Genomic DNA, 20,591 nt, shown 5'->3' with positions numbered 1-20,591 from the left:
AAGAGTTCAACTGATAAGGATCTAATTTCTCATAGGATGTGAAGAAGAGAGCAAATTTTCTGTATTATAGCTATCTTTTTGCTGTGTCATCACAATTATAATTGAACACCACCAGGAATGAGGCTGACTTTGTCATTAATAAAAACTACATTTAATAATTCTCATTGTTACTGGAACAGTCTTCCTAACACCAGGGCTGTATTTAACCACAATATCAGTGTATGCATTAGTCCACATATGCACTGTTTCCTGAACTGAAAAGTCTTCTCATACTAAATGTACACAACTTTAAGTGTTTATTAATAAAGGCATCTTTATTAAAATATCAATTTAAAACTTTTAAAACATTAGGTCTTACAAGTATAAAATGTATCTGTCTTATAAATTCTCACCACTGTCCCCTAATCTTCTGTTTTGAAGGAAGCAAATACTTTCATTTGTTTGAGTTGTACATAAAATGAGAGCACCAGGTTCTGCCTGAGGTTTCTGAGGGTTCAACTGTTATTTATCTGATATTATGCGTTTTTTATTGCTTGACATTTATGACACATTTGACTGACCCTGGATTATTTACACATTCTTCAAATTTTTTCCCCCTCTGGAAAACTGAACTTGCAAGATAAGTGAATTTTGTGCTAAATGAGATGTTACCCTCTGAGAGTGAATGTGTATAAATATGGCAATACTCTAGAGGCATTGTGTGTTGTTTTTTTTCTTAAATAGGGTGAGTGTACTATCATGACAAATAATCCACCTTATCTATGAAGGAAATGTGTGCTGTGGGGATTTTGTCTGTGTCCTCTTCATCTTGTCATTTTTAACCAACTTCAAGATATTTGCTCTGTCACAACCACTGCAATAACATGTTCTGAAATGGCTTTCATTTTTAGATTCTTCCATCACAGGGGCTCAGATGAACATGTGTGCACAATTTGATACAGACTTGCATAAATCTTAGGCATAGTAGATTCCTTAAGAAATGTATACCTGATTTAGATAACAAATAGCTGTTTTTTTTTCACTAGTTTACATGCCCATTTTCAAAACATTGTGAATGTATCACAATATTTAAGAAACATGCTGTAACTTTTCTCATAGTATGTTTCTCTATAGCATATATTGCAGTATTTAAGAAATACACTGTAACTTTTTAATAGTGTGTTTATAACAGCATTACATGAGTATACTTCTAATAAAAACCTAGAAAAATATATTTTAGCTTCTATAGAATGTGCAGTTTCCTTATGCCCAAAAGATCTGAAGATGTGGAGAGCTTAATACAGGAGAGGAGAGTTAAAGGGGAGACGCAAAGAGAAAGAATGATGACAGGAGATTAAGAGATTATTTTGATTTGTCAGTAGTATTGTCACCAAATGTAAGCTGCTAAACTTCTTAGTAGTGATGAGGTAAAACACTAAAAACAACCATACAAAAGAGAACAGAGAACCACCAGGCAGGCTGACAGGACACAGGACAATAAGGCAGCCAGCACCGACGATCAGTGGGGCATCGATTTGTCTTTTGGGCTGTAGCACCTGCTACTAATTGGTGCAAAGAGCTCACCAGTCAGTGTGCGGTGTGGCGCGCTCAGCGCTCTCCTGCGTGTGCTGGGAGACGCAGGACAGCTAATTGCTGTTGCTTCAGTGCCAGTGAATCAACGTGCTGAGCTAATAGCGACAGATAGAGGGCAGGCAGATTCCTGCTAGCAGCTTAGAGTTAGTTGCTAGTGATAACTAAGGCAGTTGGCATACATCTCAGAACGGAGAAAGATAGGATGCCTTCTGGGTTAATACGTTGAGGTGTGTGTGTTTTTTTTAAACTCTAGTAACATTTTCTTGATGATGCGAGACTGGATATTAATGCCTCACAGAAACAAGAAGTGTGACGTGAGAACAAATCGTCTTGGACCTAGATTATGAGCACTGGTTGTTTTGAAAGGAATGTGCAGGAGGCAGCCTTGGCCAGAAAACTTGCTGCATAATCTTACAAGGGCTAAAGATGAAACTTTAAACCGGCAAGTAAGTTCTTTTTTGTCCCCCCTCCCTTTTCTTAATCTTTCACATTTAAGGCAGCAGTGAAGTACAGAGAAAGTTAAGCCTGTTTCAGTACAATGGGTGTCTGTCGTGATATCACTTTCTGTCCTGCTTGTTCAAAGACCAGAGCAGGGATGATGTACAACTAATTATCTGCTAGAAGAAAGAACACAACCCTTTGTCCCCTGAGCCTTCCAGATACTGTGTGGTGTTGTAATTTTGTTGAGATGTTAACGTAATATTTAGAAAGACACAAGCTTTTGAATTATGACTCTGTGTGGTTTGTCATTTTTTTAAAAATTGTAATCTTCAGTGACTTTCTTTGCTTCTCTCTCCTTGACAAAATATAAGGAAAAGAGTTGACAAGCTATGTTTGGTTTTTGTGTGTACAGGTACGTGTGTATGAGGTTTTGTTTTGTGTGTGATAGTCGCAAGAGGTTATAGTTAGTGGGGAAGTTGCAGTGGCTAACTCTGCTTCACAATTAACACTCTTTTGTGCTGTGTTTTGTTATAATATACAGTGTCCTGACGTTTTCACTAGCGACGTTTTAGTATACTAGAATATCAGCTCCTTTATGAAAATACCACGAGCTTTAACCACTTAGAATTCAAAGCCAGAGGACTTCATCCTTATGATACAGAATTAATACCAGATAGAACTAACACTTTTCCTGCTTTGTGGTGCGGCCCCCTGATATTGAAAGCATACTTTGGTAACTACAGGGAAGTCAGGCCCAGTCGGCTGGTCCTCTAGTAAGTGTTCCTAGCATGCACAGATGGTCATCGAGTTGATGGAGTTGTAGCTTGTGTGCAGAGAGCCTATTGTTAACTAGTATATAATGTGACGACCTCGTGTAAGGTTAACTCCAAGTCTGTACTCATTCTCTGTCACAAATAGAGCTAATTGTCAAATCTGGGAACCTAATACTTCAGGGGTAGAGTTACTGTGTTGCTTAACAATAGAGAAGCAAATACTTTGTGAAAGAGGTGCATTTGAAACACAGAATGCTTCTTGTAGTTTTCACAGCGGTTTGAAACTTTACATCTGCTCATGCCAACTTATTTCTCACTGCAGATAACTCTTCTGTTTGTTTCTTTAGTTTTCTTTAGTTGTGGCGAAGTGTGAGTCAGTGCATTTATCTGTACTTGTGTGTCTTCAAATTCCAGCAGCTTGATCTCCTTGACTGTGGACGTGTTCTCCCATGAATAAAAGTACAATTTAATGTGCGCCCTGTTGCACTGAGTGGGGATGTCCTCATCTCTCAGCTGTTGCAGTGTGCACGGGGTGCTGGGAATCTGAGTCTCCATCGCTTTGCCACCAAAATGACCCTTAAACATTAACCATTCGGGGACTTGAACAGATCAGAGTGTGTGCTACCTTTGTGTTAGCAGCTTGTCTGGAGTATTATGGGGAAAAGTTTTGAGTATTCTTTATAAAGAAGTTTAAATAAAACCTTTCATTTTCTAAGAGATTTTTAAAATTATATCCATTCATGAGACTTTTTGATGCACTCAGAGTCTGAACTATGAAAGTAGTTTAAAAATAAATACTAATAATTATAATTCTAAAAAGAAAAAACTCGAGTTCAAGTTAATTTCCATTGTAGATTTTGTTTTTTAGTCTTTCTACATTCAAATTTTGCATAGCATGCGTTGTGTCTTTTTATCATCTGACTCTGAAGGCAGACAGGCAGACATAAACTGAAGCCATTTGCAAAAACTCCCCAGTATTTTGGTACACAGCCTAAGTTTGAAGTTAAATTCAAAAGGTAATTATTAGTTGTCTTGTCAAAGAAAATCACTGTTTTCCTTTGATCACAAAATGTGTGCCAAGCAAATGTATATTGACTAGTTAATGATTCTTTTCTATAATCACTTGATCATATGGGCTTTTACTTACTGAATAAATAATGAGCCTTTACAATAATAGTAGAAAATAAAGTTAAAAAAATCTAATCCCCTAAATGCTAATATTTTTAAGGATAAGTGAGTGTATAATCTGCTGTTGTGAACATACAGGTGTAATTTCAGACAATAGGGGCTTTCATTTCTAGTTTCATGGTGTAAAATAGCACAAAACTCCTCTCAGAAACCAGCTGTCACCTCAACTTTTTTCTAGCACTGTATACATTTATGTTTTATTGTAGCCTTAACACTGGGGAAAATATATGGCTTTAAGTTTTACTCGGGATCCCAAACTATGAATAAATTCAAATTGGCAGAAATAATAATCTCAACAAAGAGGCCACATCATGTCTAAATGGAGTGGATGTGTTTATCATCTAAAAGTTTACTTTTGCCTGGGACACTGTTAGGAGTCAGTTATAGTCTTTTTTTAATTTTTTCCATTTTTTTTAAAGAGTTGTTCTTATTGCTGGGATCATTGGTGTCCTTGAACCATCTTGTCGTCGTGTCTGTGTGGCATCCACGTGCATACATGGGAAAGGCTATACAATTATATTGGAAAAAAAAAAAGAATGTTGCTTGATAGGGGTGAATTTCCAAAACTGTTTTCATTACTTTTAACTAAAACTTTGTTTGGATGTGGGTATGTTTTCTGTTATAATGGGATTTTTATTTGTTATCACTTCATAATATGGCAGATTGTAGATTCAAAACTCATGATGACATATGGGGCTTTGCATAGTAGTTTCATGATCAAGTATCACTGGTTGCATGAGGAGATATTGGAGAGAACTATGGGGATTCATTAGTGCTCATAAGTCAATGTTGAGTGAGGAAAAACTGCTATTGTGAGTAATTTATGGCAAAATTATGTTCTCTTGGTAGAGTCTCTGTACAAATTCCAAAGGTTCAGTGCACTCCAAAATTGAATTGATATATAACTTTTATTTAAATTGAATAGTAGAGACACTTTGATTGAAACAGTGACAGGACCAGAGAATATACACAGAAGTTCCAAATGCAGCCATTACTTCCTTGCACATATGAGTGAGTGAGGAGGGGAGGGTAGAGTAAGGAGGCAATTTTGAATACGGGTATGAACAGCATGGCCTTGAGGGAGGATCACCACCTGTGATGTATAAACCAAAGTGCCAGATTTGCAGGACTACACAAATGAGTGTGATTTGGTCTCGGCCTATAAATAAGTCAGACACTTATTTGCAAGGTAGACGCACACACACACACACACACACACACACACACACACACACACACACACGCTTTATTAATTGGTAGAAGGAGCATAGAAACCTCAGATTCTGTTACAATGGCCAACAATGATTTCCCTTGTAAGCGTTGGCACGTTCCCTGAACAGTATCCACATCTGTAAAACTCCAGCCCATCAGAGTTTCTGTAAGGACCAGCCAAGATGACGAGTAAGAAACCTGTACAATGGTAAATAATCCAAATTAATCAATTCACAGTTAATCATTCTGATCTACCAGTTACTTCTCAAGGTGATCGTGTGTGTGTGTATGTGTGTGTGTGTGTGTGCGTGCGCACACGCGTATGTGTGTATCTATCAACAAAAAATAACAGCAGTGAGAAAATTTTGACTCTAAAGAGTAAAAGTTTCTACCTGAATTTGCAGTGGACAAATTTCCTTTTATCTCACAAGTTGTTTAAAGGTTGCACTCAACCTTAAATATCAGATCCTGACTGTTGAAGCTATAAATGTAAAAGGCAAAAACAGTCATTATCTCAAGAAACTAAAGAAAATAAAGCATCGCTTTCCTTTGGGCTGGTAAATGGAAAAAGTCAAAGCTTGTTTATTGTGCTCCTTGATGGATAAGAAATTGACAGGAGGTGTAACTTTCTTTATGGCGTTTAGAGTGTAAGCATTCTCAGGCCATGGCAGATGTGTAGCTCCTATTACTTTGAAAAGTCATTCATTCTAATGCCTGGTGAAAGGGCGGATTTCAAACAGAATTAAGCACTGTTTCCTGAATGGGGGAGGACAGTGGTGTGTGCGATGAAGTGCATCATTCAAACGGGAGCCTGGCTAATGAATGCTCTCCCTGTTGTTTTCATGGAGGTGTCAGAATGAGCCTTTTCTGATTCTGCATCACTGCATCCTTATGGAAATGCAAATTGTTTGTCCAAGGACAGTGACTTTCCTTTTTGCTTTATCGTTTAAGAGGCTGATTTTGTCAACTTTGCAGCACATCACTGGAATTCAGAGAAGTTCATTAAAACTGGATGAGAGGTTGTTATTTCTTTAGACCCTTAAGTCACTGTCTGAGAGACAGACAGAAACACAGAGGAGTCACCAAGACACACTCAAAGAGAGACACAGAGAATGACATGAAGAACGAGAGAAACAGACTCACCAAAAGAGAGATACAGTAAGTTAGAGACTGTGTGAAAGATGGGCAAATAAGCAATGGGGGCCAAGAGAGAAACTGAAATGTAGAGAGAGAGAGATGGAGAGAGAAAGAGAGAAAGGTAGAGACAGTAAGGGAACAAGATAGTCAGAGGGACAGAGAGAAATGGACAGCAAAGGGCAGGCTGACTGAAAGATAAATGTTAAAAAAGAAAAAGAAAAGGGTAGATAGGGAAAGGGAAAGGGAACAAAAAATCTAAAGACAGAGGTGGAAAGGGAGATTAACAGGCAAACAGAGAGAAAGAGAAAGACAGATACACCAGATACAGAGAGAAAAAAACTGAAAGAAAAACCAAACCAAACCAAACCAAACCAAAAACAGAGAGAGAGAGCCTTTGGTCCAGAGATGGAGAAATGCGTCGGGCAGAAAAAGGGATGAGGAGCGTTAGTCATGCTCCAGCCCCTCTCTAGTGATGAGTTTGCCGTCTCACTTCTCAGCCCTGGTTTTTTTCTATAACGGGATGTAATTCACATTATGTAATGTACTCTAGTACAGGACCTACCACCAAACCAGTGAATGGAGACTGATATTTACCATTATTATCATCATTTAGGTAGAATTCCGACAGTAAAGGCTTTGGAGTCAGAGCTCAGGTCAGATCCTTGCTTCACCTCTTATTTTGCAGGTGAATAGCATAACATCAATAAACTATAGTTGCTTCACCTGTAAAACCCATATATTCTACCTCATAGAATTGCTCCGTGATTTAAACGAAAGAGCATATTTCATTTGGGGCTTTGCACAATGTATTTAATAATTCCACTATTAGCTCAGTGTCCAGAATTTAGTAAGTACTCAATAAATATTTAATCAATGAATGCATATTTGCTCTGAATATTAGTTTCCATGGAATAAGGAAACGCTGCAATGATGTTTTGGAGTTTTAATGTGAAACACTGCAATGCAATAGTCAGTTTCCTCTTGCCTGCTCTGCAGAGAATGGTGGCCTCGATTTGCAGAATTGACGTAGTAGAAGTCTCCATGTTGTCCATCCTATTTTCTTAAAAACAATTAATAGTTGTGACCATGAACATCTGTCTTGCTCTGGTAGTGACTTTTGATGTTTATGTATTTATTTGATTTAATACAGGGACTATTTGTAGAAAACTGGTAGGAATTTAGAAAAACAAAATTGAATGAATGGTTGTATTAAGAAGAGTACTGATAGACAAGGGACAAGAATAGTAGACCCATAGTTACAGAAAGGCGTAAAACTGAGAAGTGAGAAGGAGGATTTTGTAGAAATGAGATAAACATGTGCTTACTTTTCTAAATTCCAAGAAGACGGGAGAAAGCAGCATAAAAAATAATGTTTATGATTTATAAATGAAAATGTAAACTATAAAAGCATAAAAGTTAGTCCTAACTATAAGATAGATTATCAGAAAATTAAATGCTTGGCCAGAACGTAATTGAAGTGCTCAAATTTCAACTCCTGTTTTATGTTTACTTTTATTTGAACTTTTCTTTAATTCTTGAATTTGTAAGTGCAGAGCTCTCTTCTCCAAATACATTTCTTATGCCTGGCTACATTTGGAAGAAATCAGTCTGGAATGCATGCACACATTTGATTTCAATGCTTTTTCTGTTTTCTCTGATGTGTTGTTAAATGTATTTGATAAATAAATGAGGAGAAGAGTAAATATTGAGTGTCTACTGTGTGCCAGGAACTATTCATGGCACTTACGCCACCTCTGCAAGATAGATGATGAAGAGCAGACTTCACCTCCCTGTTTAATTTATTTCTGAATATCTCTGCATGAGTCCCTTCATATAAGAGGTGTTGACAGTCTGTTAAACAGCCAGACTTTGATGCTCTGAGCATGGATTAGAATGCTCTGTTTTGGAATGTTAGCTACTATTACATTAGTGTGCTAATATTTTACAGACAACGACAGCAAGAACTTTAGCAATCTTTATAATGTTTATTGAAAAATTTTCACTCAGTATATACTGAGTTCTGAATAGCAGACTTTATATAAATTGTTTTGTATTCATAAATCAGGGCTAAGAATAGAATAAAATTCAACTGAATTTCAGATAATAGAGCTTCACTTTACTGTAGTTGCAAATAATTTTTTCCAAATGATGATAACTTCAATGGAAAATATTGCTGTGAATGAGAAAATGCCAAAGCAAAGAGCATTCTAGTATTTATTAAGGATAATGCATATTTTGTAAACAGTTGCTGTTTGAATATAGATTTCTTTTCCCCTCTTACTTTTTCATACACACACACACACACACACACACACACACGTGTGTGTGTGTATATAGACATATATGTGTGTATGTGTATACACATGTAAATCAAAGCAGTATCTTAGAGTTCATATTTATTTGAATGAAAGCAGTAGGTGTATATGGTTAAAAAAATCAAATTGTGCATATAATTAAATATATACTAGTTCCTGCTCCTCTAGTTAAATACTCATACAACTTGGCTCAACTGTCTTTTTTTGGAATGTTTCTTCTTTACATCTACATTTCTAAATATATATTTATGACTCTATCTCTTCATTGATTATTTCTCTCCTATTACAGCGTTTAAACATTTGACTGCTGTATACTATCACCACCTTTTTTATCCTGTCGCATGTTTCAAATAGAGTAATATAAATTCTAATTACTTTAAGATGCTAATGATACACCAACAATAGTCTATAATTTTATTTTCCAATCTGTGTCTTTCCATCATAAATACATGGCTTTTTTGTGCTTACTTTTCTGAATATCTAGCTTTAATTTTTAAACCATTTTTATTGAAGTATAGTTAATTTACAATGTTATGTTGGTTTCAGATGTGCAGCAAAATGATTCAGTTATATATATATTATATATATGCATATATATTCTTTTTCAGATTATTTCCCATTATAGGTTAATACAAGATACTGAATATAGTTCCCTGTGCTATACAGTAGGTCTGGTTGTTTATCTATTTTATATATAGTAATGTGCACATGTTAATCTCAAACTGCTTTTCTGCAGATCATGCCAGGCAGTACATTTTTCCCAAGTCCTCAGAAACATTGGTCTCTTGGTTCCATAGTTTTCTTAAGGTGGCAGTCCTCCTTTCAGCTCTATTGAGACAGACTTACACTGCTTCATTGCCTCTGATTGGGGTATAATATCACACTGGGATCCCACAGCCACTGAGGTAGGGAGCAGGGGAAGGAGGGGTCCATCTCGCACTGTATTGTTGCTTCAGGGTTGGGGTTGGGCATGGAGGTGGGAGAGGGAAGTCGACAGATACCAAGCTCAGCCTGGCACTGGCTCCCTAATGAAGTCTGCCTTGTTCTGGGTCAGGGTGGAGGTTCACCTGGCTTTCCTGGTGGAGGAGCCCTTGGCAGCAAGCTGGGGTTGGGAGCTGGCGGAATCAGAGCACCTCCAGCTTCTGTCTGTTGGTGAATAGATGAGCTCCCCGCCCCACCAGGACTTAGTCTGGTTGACAGTACTGTATTAATCAAGGTTCTCCAGAGAAGCAGAATAAATAGAAGATAGATATATATACACACACACACACAATATATATGTGTATATATATACACATATATAAGTATATGTATATATGTGTATATATATGAAGCAGAATAAATAGAAGATATATATATATCTCCTGTTGATGAAAAAAAGAGAGAGAGGAAGATTATATATATTCATAAAATAAGGTATTAACTCATGTAGTTTTAGAGGCTGAGAGGTCCTAAGATCTGCAGTCGGCAAACTGGAGGCCCAGGAGACCTGATGATGTAAGTTCCAGTTCCAGTCTGAGTCCAAAGGCAGAAGAAGACTCAGACCCAGCCTCACTGGAAGACAGCGAGGCAGGGAGCGCAGTTTTTCCTTACTTACTATTTTTGTACTATTCAGGGCGTCGGTGAATTGGATGGGGCTCACCCACATTAGGGAGGACAATCTCCTTTACTCACACTACGAATTCAAATGTTAAGCTCATCAAGAAGCATCCTCACAGATACCTTCAGAATAATGTTTAACAAAATATCTGGGTCCCCTGGGGCTCAGTCAAGCTGACACACAAAATTAACCATCACAAGTACCTTGGTGGGGAAATTGGATGGTGGCTACCTGCTTCTCTGGGGAGGAGCAGGGTTGTTGATGGTGGGAAGTCAACTTCCTATTTGACTCCACTGAAAGCCCTTGGTGAGGGAAGGAAGGGGGTGCAAGTTTTCCCTTGGTGTTTGGTTGGAGTAGGGCAGGTATTGCCAAAAAGTTTATCTGTAGTACAGCTACCCTTTTCCCAGTCCTGAAAGTATTTTGGTTATTGTTATTAATTTTTCAGGTTTGTTTCAATATTTCACACTCTTAAGAGCTCCTTGTTTTCTGCCACTTCATTTGATTTTTTTATGAACATATTCTTTTATCTCTGTGAGGATATTAATTATAGATGTTTTATTTATTTTTTTAAGTTTTATTTGGCTCCTTCGGTAATGTTTTCTTTCCCCATTCCCACCTTTTATTCTGTGTGCTGCTTTGTTTCCCTTTTTTCAGGTTCCAGGTTTTCCTCAAAGAGACTGATTGATTGATTATTCATGCCTCTCCACTCACATTTAAAAATTTATTAGTTAGGGTATGTAAGGCCGTGGAAATAAATATACCCTCACATGTAATTGTTCAGTGTTTGTTTTTGTTTATGTAACTATATGCAGGTGGTTTATATGTTAATAGGGTGTTGGGAGTCTGGGGAGTGACATTCAACACATGGCTTCCAAATTCTCTCCGTGGGTTTGTCATCCAGACAACCTTCTGTGCAAAACAAGAGGCGTGCGAGGCGAGGATTCTAGGTCAAGACTGGACTGGACGAGGCACACGCGACTTCCTCTCACATTCCTTTGCCTCCAACTCAGTCACATGGCCACTTTTAACCACAAGGGAGGTTGAGACATGCAGTCTTGATGTATACCCAGACAGAAGAGGGGAAAGCATTTTTTGAATAGCTAGATGTCGGTGTCACTAACAACACAGCACAGAGATGCTCTTTGGTCACGCAATGTGTGTGACAAACACAGGGCTTTTCAACAAGGGGGCTTTACTTTGATGTGTTCAAGAAAAGAGGTAGTTTGTGTTTGACAGTTTGGGGGCTCTGTGACAATGTTTTCAAAAAACATTCTAATCTCTACACTATGGAGCAAGAGACAATTTAGGGGAGGATGGCTCCGAACCTAGTTATTTAACCAGGAATCTTGTTTAAGGTATCTCAGCTGACACCACTACCATCCCGTTTTTCATGTAACCCCATTTACTGAGCTTCTCATGTCTTCTGCAGAGTCAGTTGGCTGTTTTGTATTAACAGTCTCCTCACTCTAGCCATTTGCAATATAATTTTCTGTACTCAGCTAAATAAGTTACTCATCTTCCACTTTCAAACTTCAACAAATTTGTTGATGTCACATGTTTTCTTTTGCCACTTCTTTGTCCTTGTTGTCTAATACTTCTTTGAATTTCTATGGTGAGCTTTTAATTCCTGTGGTGGAGGATAACAGGTACGTGCTTTTGATCAATCTGCATCTTAATATTAAAAATTTCCATTTCAGAATTAAGTTAAGAAAAAGAGTTTTGTGGAATGATTGGTTTGTAAAGAATTGCATCTAAGCATGGAATCTAAAAAATTGTTTCCCGAATGTTTTTTCTTAATGGTAAAATATTAGAAATACATAAGTTGCTTTCTGTAAAATTGTGATTACAATGATTGCTTCTTAGGAAAAAATTTGGTTTTGAACCTATTAAATATATGTAAATTCCTTGTCAGTAAATTGTACTGGCAGCTATTAAGTCATTTCAAGCCTCTATCTTTTCAAGCACACACACACACACCAGGACAGGCTTACTACCACACTTATTTCTGCTGCAGTGAGATTCAATGTTGAACATGGATGTTGAAGACATAGCAAGAGGAAGTAAGAAGCTGTTACACAGCTCACCAGGAATTCTCTCCCCTGCAGCTTTTCAGCAAGTGGGAATTTAACAGGGGACCAAATAGAAACAAGGTTTTTGGATAGAGTACACCATTCGTACAAAAAAAATATATCTTAGGTTGTTTGTTTTGGTCATAGCAAAAAGACTTTTGTAACTGTTATAACATACCTTGGTTGTCAAATCAATTTTAAGTTATGAATGTTTTTGAAGCTACCTACAATGTTAGAAGCTCTTACTTTGTCTTTTAGGAAAAAAATCAGCCACAATTCCTGAGACAGTCAGTGTTGCCTTCTATCCTGTGTAGTTGGGATTCTTCTTATAGAGAAAGTGATTTTTTTTTCTTGAGAGTCTCATGTAGGAAATGATGAAGTTTCCAGGGGTCTTTGATTTTATAAAGAATTATATTCATAAGTTAGAATTCAACTTCAAGTTCATTGACCCTCTTAAGTGAATAATTAAAGCAGCTTCACTGTTCCCCTTGCAGTCAGGCTCCCACCCCCACCACCTATCTGAAATACCTAATGCCAACATCACCAGTGATGTCCTGTTTGCTAAATTCAGTGGAAAATTTCCTGTCTTGTCTTACTTCCACCCATCTGCAACACTCCATTTTGCTGAGTACTCCTTGATCTTTGAACTTCTCCCTTCACTTATTTTTTCTGGCACTGTTGTTTTATTGTTGTCAATTTCTAAAATCTTATTTCTCCAGACTTAATTCAGATTCATTTTCAGGCAATTCTGTTTCTGTGTAGGTCTTAGATGTTAATATGCTCACATAGACTTCCTTACATGTTTTTGTCTTGCCTTCTTTCGCACCCCTTCTGATTTAGTTCATCCACCATTAAATTCTTAATTAATTTATGTCTGCAGATAGCAGCTAAAATTCTAATTCTAACATCTCCAAATTTCATTCCAAAGCTCAGGTTTGCAAAACCAACTGCCTCCTGGAACCTCTGTGTGGAGATCCCATGGGTAATTAAGATTTATTAAGTGTGAAACTAAGTTCATGATCTGTTGCCTACCTCCACTTTGTGACCTCTTCTTTTTCTTCCCACATTCTTATTTCGGTGACTAATGACAACCAACATCAAATTACACCAGCTCAAAACCCATATATCAGCCTTTGATTTTTTCCCTTCTCCCTTTGTGCTTATATATTATGAAATGCCACAATTTTCCTGTCAATTCTGCCTCTTTAATAGTTTTAGAATCAAACCCTCCTCCCATCCTTTCCTTAAGGTCCTCATCACTTCTCACCTGATATCTCACCTGTTTTTCCTTCTCCACTCTTCTTCTCACTCCTTCATTTTTTTCTCTCTACAGATTGCCAATCTCACATAGCACTGCCTTGCAAAGGTATTTCAGTGTTTTCTCATTATCAGAATCTCCTTTGTATCCCCCCTCTCTCTCTGCCTGATCAAGTTTCTTCAAAAAAAAGAAGAAAAAAAAAAAAAAAGAAATGTATTGTTCTATGTAATTAAAAGCCCAGAGATACAGATCTGACTTGCTGCAAGGATTTAAGGCTCACATATGACTTTTAGATGCATCTCTTCATTTGCTTTCTTTGCTAGTTAAACCTGTTCTCAATATCTATTTGTTGGCTATCGGCAGCTTTGAGCTCATACCATTGCAAGCAACTAGTACAAGAGAAAATAAAGTTAATGTTCTGATCATTCAACCCAAAATCTCTGTATTGGATCTGCTTGGCTCTGATTTACCTGAATTGGTTCACCTACCTTATGAGGAGAAGGTGAAAAGTATAGTTTGGTTCCTGTTAAGTCTTACTCTGTACTCTTGGGTCTAGGAAAAAGGTCAGTTCTAGATGATAGTATAGACGCAATGTGACTTGGTTTGCAAAAGAGAATACTTGAAAAAAACTGACGTGGTAAACATTTTAATAACTCCTTACATTGACTAAATTATTTAATTTTTTCAAACTAATGTCGGTTACCACATAATTCTCTGTGAGTCCTTAGACATATCCTCTAAAAAGTCAAATGCAAAAATTCAAAAATATATATTTTTAAAGTAAAGGACTGTATCATGCATCATGTATAGTTATCTATAAAGCAGTCACAAATAGCATACATTAATAAATATGTTATAGATGGTCATGGCTGATCATTCTTATTCTTGCCAAGTGGATTGTTTTTCTTTCTTATCTTTATGTACAATATTTTTGAAACCTTTTATACTTTGGCATATGATTTATAAGCTGTTTTTAGAATATATTTGTCATCAGTTCTTTCTCATTTTAAAAAATTAACAGTTTAAACAATCAATATGGTATGATTCACTTGGAAAAGGGAGGTACAATATTACTTTTTACAGCAAAATTGACATTCTGTTTGAAGGTGAGATCTTCAAAGGCAGGTGGTTTATGTGCACCTGTTTTTGATGTTACTCTTCTAGGCTAGACAAGCAAAATCTAGAACAAACAACCCCAGTGATGTTACGTAACGTTGTAAATATCTTTACATAGTTAACCTTGAAAGGAGTTAGCAAAGATAATTTCAATGGGTACAAACTGTAAAGGCAAAATTGTTGTGATAAGATAATATCCGGCGCTGCCAGTCCACATTTGATTTTATTCTCATTGTTTCAAAATGATAATTGCTATCTTAGAACAGATACATGTTAATGGTAAGAAAACCTCAAAGTCGCTTAGTAAAGAATAAATGATAAGAAATCATTGTGTGTCATTTCATTGTATCAACATAGGTTCAGTAATTTGTAACTCACCATGTTCTTTGGGCATCCTCCTGGTTAGAAATTTTGCTACTCTACTTATATTTTTCATATTTATATTTCCAACAGCAGTGACCTATACGGTGCTAACAAATGTTTGTTAAATGAATAAACGAGACTTGCTTTTCAAGACAACTTTTTTCTTGTGGCTAATCTGCACTTCCATGTCTTTGATTTCTATTTATGAGACCGGTATGACAGACATTTGAATTCTGACTTGCCTGAATTCTTGGAAATTATGGCTGAGACTATTTTGTCTGTGTCTTTACCTGGTCTCCTGAAAGAGTCTTGAAGATATTTTTCTGGAAGCTTTAACTTTAATTGGTGGCTTCACATAGTGAAGCAGTTTCATAATCAGGTGCCTATTCCTGGTGATTATACATGTCATATATGATTCATTCAAAAGCCACATTAGAGGGCTTAAGTGTGGACCTCCCAAATGACGTGATGCTCTTAAAGTATCTCCTAACACTGATGTACTGATGAGAGTGTGAAAGTTACGCTCTCATCTGGTTGCTAGTTTTGCTTCATACATTTTAAAAATCACAGAATGATGACTGATAGTGATGGTGAGACTTTCACTTCCCGTAATCCCAGAAATCAGTCATTGTTTTTCATGTTGATGTACCTGGAAAAGCAAGAGCATACTATGTCATCATTATGGCCACTCAGTACATTTCCTGAATGAATATATGGATAAATGTAGAATCTACAAAAAGCCCTTTGATCTACATCTCTAGGAACTCAAGAAGAAATAAATAAATAATAAAAAATCTTTAGCAATGTATTACTTCTTCCTACATATATTTCAATCTTATGTATTTTTTTCACTTTGGTTAAAGTTTGCAGTTATACAATTTTAGTTTTTATGTCCAATATTTATTAATATTAAAATATATCATTTTTGTCTTACTGAACCAAAAATGTATGTATATATTTAAGAAGTTCTGTATGAATCACTGGAAAAGTTTGGGAAATTTGCTTACTGTTTTGATGTCTTTAGAAATATTGAATAGATGTAAACATCTAAGATGTCCTTATTGTGTAGTAGTACTTTAAAAAGGTCCTCATTAACCAGACTTACAGTGATGTTTAAATATATATATATTTTTTCTGAGCCTCTTAGGGATATTAACGGAATGAATCTAGTCTTCTTTAACCCATGAAAACATGGACAGTCTATTTAAATGAGAATGATATTATCTGTTTCTCCCTATTTTACTACTTTCTTTGCAGAACATTCACCAAAGCCCAGATCAAACTTGGCTGGTGAAAATTCTCAAAAGAAAAACTAGATTTTCTGTGTATGCTCTACAAATAATTTTATGTAGATGTAAGAAAAATAAGTTATGAATAATAATGCATTGCTACATGAATAGAGATAGTTATATTTACTGCAGCCAATTATCATTTTATAAAATCAACTAACATTTTTGTTATTATATTAGCATTATCATATGACTATGTTGAAAATAAAAAGTGAAAAAACCTTGCAGTAAATATACTCCTAACTTGACTTGTTTACTTTGAATAGTATATAGAGTAACACCTACAAACTTAACAAGTAATGGTTTCAGTTATAATTACTTTTGTCTTTATACATTCTATCATTAACTACTGTTTTCCTGTTTATGCATATCAATGTATTTAGATGGTTGACTGTATGCAATAGCTGGTTATTTATATTTTCAACAGATTTTTGAAGATTCTGACTTAACATAGTGATCATTTATCATTTTAAGGACTGTGGACAATGAAGTGGGATGGGTGATCAGATATTAAAAAGTCAGTGTATGACCCATGTATCAGTCATCTGTTGCTAAAATAATGCTGGGTATCAAATGACCTGAAAGTCTGAGTGTCATGAAATAAGCTGTTATTGCTCATGCATCTGAGAGAGTCAACATGGCAACTCTGTTGACAAGACTGGGCTCACCATCCGAGTGTTGGCTATCTGTTGGCTGTTGTAGACTGAACTTAGCTGAGAATTCTGGGGCTTCCTGGCTGTGCTTCCTGTCTCTCTTCTCCTTTAGGCTATCATGGCATGTCATCCTGTTGATCAAAAAGGCACAAAACATGGCAAGCTCAAACACTTGAGTACTCATCAAGATTTTCATCAGTTAAAGCAAGTCACGTGGCTGAACTCAGAGTCAGAATGGGAGGATGCTGCGAAGTTACACAGCTGAAGGAGAGGGCATAAGGAAAGGTGAAGAATAGGGCCCGTTTTGGCAAGTTTATTTTTAAAAAATAAAATTCTGATTACCTCAAAATAGTCCTATTAGAAGAATATTATAAAATTATTTCGGGGGCTAATATAGCAGCCCCTGGAATGAAGAAACCAGAAATTCAGATGGTGGCTCATACTTTGAAGTCAGGTGCATAACATGTCTGAGAAATTTCTCTGTGAATAGAAGGACCTCAGTGACTACCTAGGAATGGAGTTCAGGACCTTCTTCAGAAGGAGAGTTGGCACTCTTTGGCCACTAGATGATATATTAGGAATTAGGCACTAAGTGGTATTTTGGTACCCCAGAGTCGGCCCCCAGGAACTGGAGAACAAGAGAAGTAGAAGTGGATTGCCAGAGACCACCAGGACTGCTCATGTCATGAGATCTAATTTCAGCAAAGAAAATTGGGAGGGAAATTAGCATCATCAGTTGTGACTCTGCCACCAAATTCTGGAACGTAATGAGAAATTGATATCTAAACCCTGGGCGATGAGGAAGCTAAGGATATTGCTTATTGTTAGTCATGGCTTTAGTCTGGAATAATGATAAATCACGTAAGACCCTTTCCTGACTCACGAAAGGAATTGGGAGGGGCATCTGGTAGATGTTAAGTTTACAGATAGGACATGTAGGATTCCATCAAAGTTTTGTCCCCCTGTTCTTTCCATTTCAGCTGTCCCCAGGTCCCTAGTTGTAGGAGAAAGTTGTCTAATATCTCCAATGGAGATGAAAATGGAGACACATAAATGAAGATTTCCCCAACGAACAATTCACTTTTTTTTTTTCCTTTCATCAGTCTGAATTTACAAAGGACTGGAATAAAGGGACTTGAAAGATGAGCAGCCATTTATGTTGATGTTGACCTAAAGCTGATTACACAGAGGAATTGTGAGAATCTATCTTGAGGGATAGAGACTGTTGGGGAACCTTAAGAACATTTGTTCAGGCCAACAGGAGACCCAGTTACACTTACAGCAAGAGTGCAGGGTGTGACCCTGTCAGCTGTTTCTTAAATAGCCTCTCAGGAAGGGTATAGGGTGCTTATCAGGTAATATGGTATCAGGGACCTTATTAAAGGGCTAGAAAATGAAGGCAGGAAAGGGGGTGGGGTAGGGTAAGAAAAACAAAATGCTGTTTATTCAAGTATTAATTCTGAGGTGTGGGGTTAGGAAGAACAGTAAGGAGGAAGAGATTGAAGCAGGCTCCCATGGATCAGAGAAGATTAAACAGTTATTTTTCCTAGCACCAACGTTTCCAGAATATGCAGTTATTTTCTAAGGGGAATAAATAAGAAAGACAGTTTTATACAGTAGAACTAGCTTTATGCTGTCTTTGCTTCTTTTTTTTTTTTTTTTTTTTCCTTCTCTGTCTCCCTCTGACCTGATTTTTTGGGTCACATTTGGGTAGCTGAAGGTTTGTTCTGTTCTGAAATGCAGACATACTTCTTTTCTTGTTCAGAGTTGTCTTAGGGCTGAGAGAAGAATGGAGTATTGATGTGACAGATAGAAAGTCATTTGTGAGTTCAGCATGAGGCTGAGAGGGAACTGGGTGAAATCAGAGGCAGACAGATTAAAATAATATATAAAAATTAATTTGTTCACCTATATCAGCTTCTGATTATTCAAGGCCAAGACCAGTATGCTAGAAGGTTATAAGGAAAGGAATGAGCAATGCCGTGCTCTAGTGTGCGTTTATACACATAAATATCTACTGCCTTTTGTCCTGAACCATTTTCTGCTTCTGGTAATAGCACCCCAATTTTCCTTGTGAAACACCCCTCTCCCACCATTAATTCTGATTTATATATTTGATTGGTGATAGCCTACCCTGCTGTTCCATGCAGGGTCACAGGAACAGGCGTGATGAACCAGAAGCACAGTGACTGGTCAACACAGGTCATGGGTCCTAATCCAGGCTAAGTAGAGCCAATGTATATCAGAACTGGGAAGTTTGCTGTAACTCTCAGGAGAACGTCACTCTCCTTCTACTGGAATATATGCACATAGATAATTGCATATATACCATGTTTTAAAAAGCAATTTGTCTATTCTCTGTGCATAGTTATTTATTTAAAAGTGTGCCAGAATAGGATTAAATTTGCTGGTTAGATACAGGGCAACCGGGCAACCAAGGTCAATGTTGTAAGTTCAGTATGTGTCCATTAATTTTACCTTTTCTTTGCCTAATCTTAAAGAGGACCTGCATCTGAGTTCATAGAATTGGAACTAGATCTATTCCAGGTCCCCTGAGGCTGCCTTTGTAATAGGGCTGGCTAAGTGTGGGTGTAAAAGAGAAACACTAAGAATTACAATTGTGGAGTCCAGTGTGGGACACTCTTGGGAGAAACTGGAGTGGAGAGAATGGGCTCTTTGTCCCTCAGAGGAAACTGGAGATCTTTCCAGGGAAGTTGGGCAACTGGAGCATCTTCCTAGAGGAGCCCAGTATCGTCTTACCAGGCCGTAGTGCTCATCTCTGCTTGAGCATAGAAGTTAGGCAAATTCTCTTTTGGGCTACCTGAATGTCCAGGAGATTGGGGGAAAAAAAAGATTCAACAGGAAGAGGGAGACCAAGGGAGGGACAGCAGATCCCTTTGCTACTACTGTTGGTAAATTCTTCTGTACCTGCTTGCAAATAGAAGAGATTTGATGGTTTAGTCTTCTTTCATCTTACTTTGACTTACTTTAATTGAAAACTGATCTTTGCCAGACAATGGGGTAAAATGGTGCTCATTTGGAGATTATATTTCTGAGCATTTCATACACAAAAAAAAATGCTTAAGTAGGTACTATTAGCCTAATGTAGAAACTGAGGCTCACATACTTTAAGAAAGTAAAATACAGTGATGGTAAATTGTGGAATCAGAACTAGAACTCAGATATGTCTGGCTAGAAAGTCTGTCCTTTTTCATGGGATCACACTGCTAGTCCATGAAATCACATGGCATCCTCAGAGCTGACCCTTCTGCTGATTGTATTATCACTGCTACTGAGTGAGTATCAATAGTGCTTTTCAGAGCAGGTGACTAAAGCATCTGTCCTGTGCATAATACTTCCAAAGGCTGGTCCATTCTGTTTCATAGATTTGTTCCATAACTTCCTGGTTAATGACTGAATATTGTTTTGAAAAGCCCCTCATCTCTGAGACTTACAAGCTTGTTTGAATTATTTGCCCGTGTGTTTTCCCTGCACAGTGACAAATCTAAATTACTTGAAGTTGCACAGTATGTCTTTGTAAGGTTTCTTCTGTCTAAATGTGAACACATAACACCAGCTGTTGAGGTAATTGAAGGAGTGAACTT

At 37.1% G+C, this 20,591-nt stretch overlaps 1 protein-coding gene across 3 annotated transcripts in view; it reads left to right on the top strand.

Annotated features, from left to right (window-relative positions):
• The first annotated feature begins 1,697 nt into the window (after positions 1 to 1,697).
• The window catches only part of PCDH15 (protocadherin related 15), a 721,184-nt gene continuing 702,290 nt past the window's right edge, over positions 1,698 to 20,591 (top strand). For all 3 annotated transcript variants that reach the window (XM_074374029.1, XM_074374028.1, XM_074374030.1), the window contains exon 1: positions 1,698 to 2,018. The gene's annotated coding sequence lies outside the window, so the exon portion shown is untranslated. The remainder of the gene's footprint in view (positions 2,019 to 20,591) is intronic.

This window comes from Camelus bactrianus, chromosome 11, assembly GCF_048773025.1.
Source record: "Camelus bactrianus isolate YW-2024 breed Bactrian camel chromosome 11, ASM4877302v1, whole genome shotgun sequence".
NCBI classification, from domain to species: domain Eukaryota; kingdom Metazoa; phylum Chordata; class Mammalia; order Artiodactyla; family Camelidae; genus Camelus; species Camelus bactrianus.
This window is presented reverse-complemented; position numbering and strand designations above follow the sequence as displayed.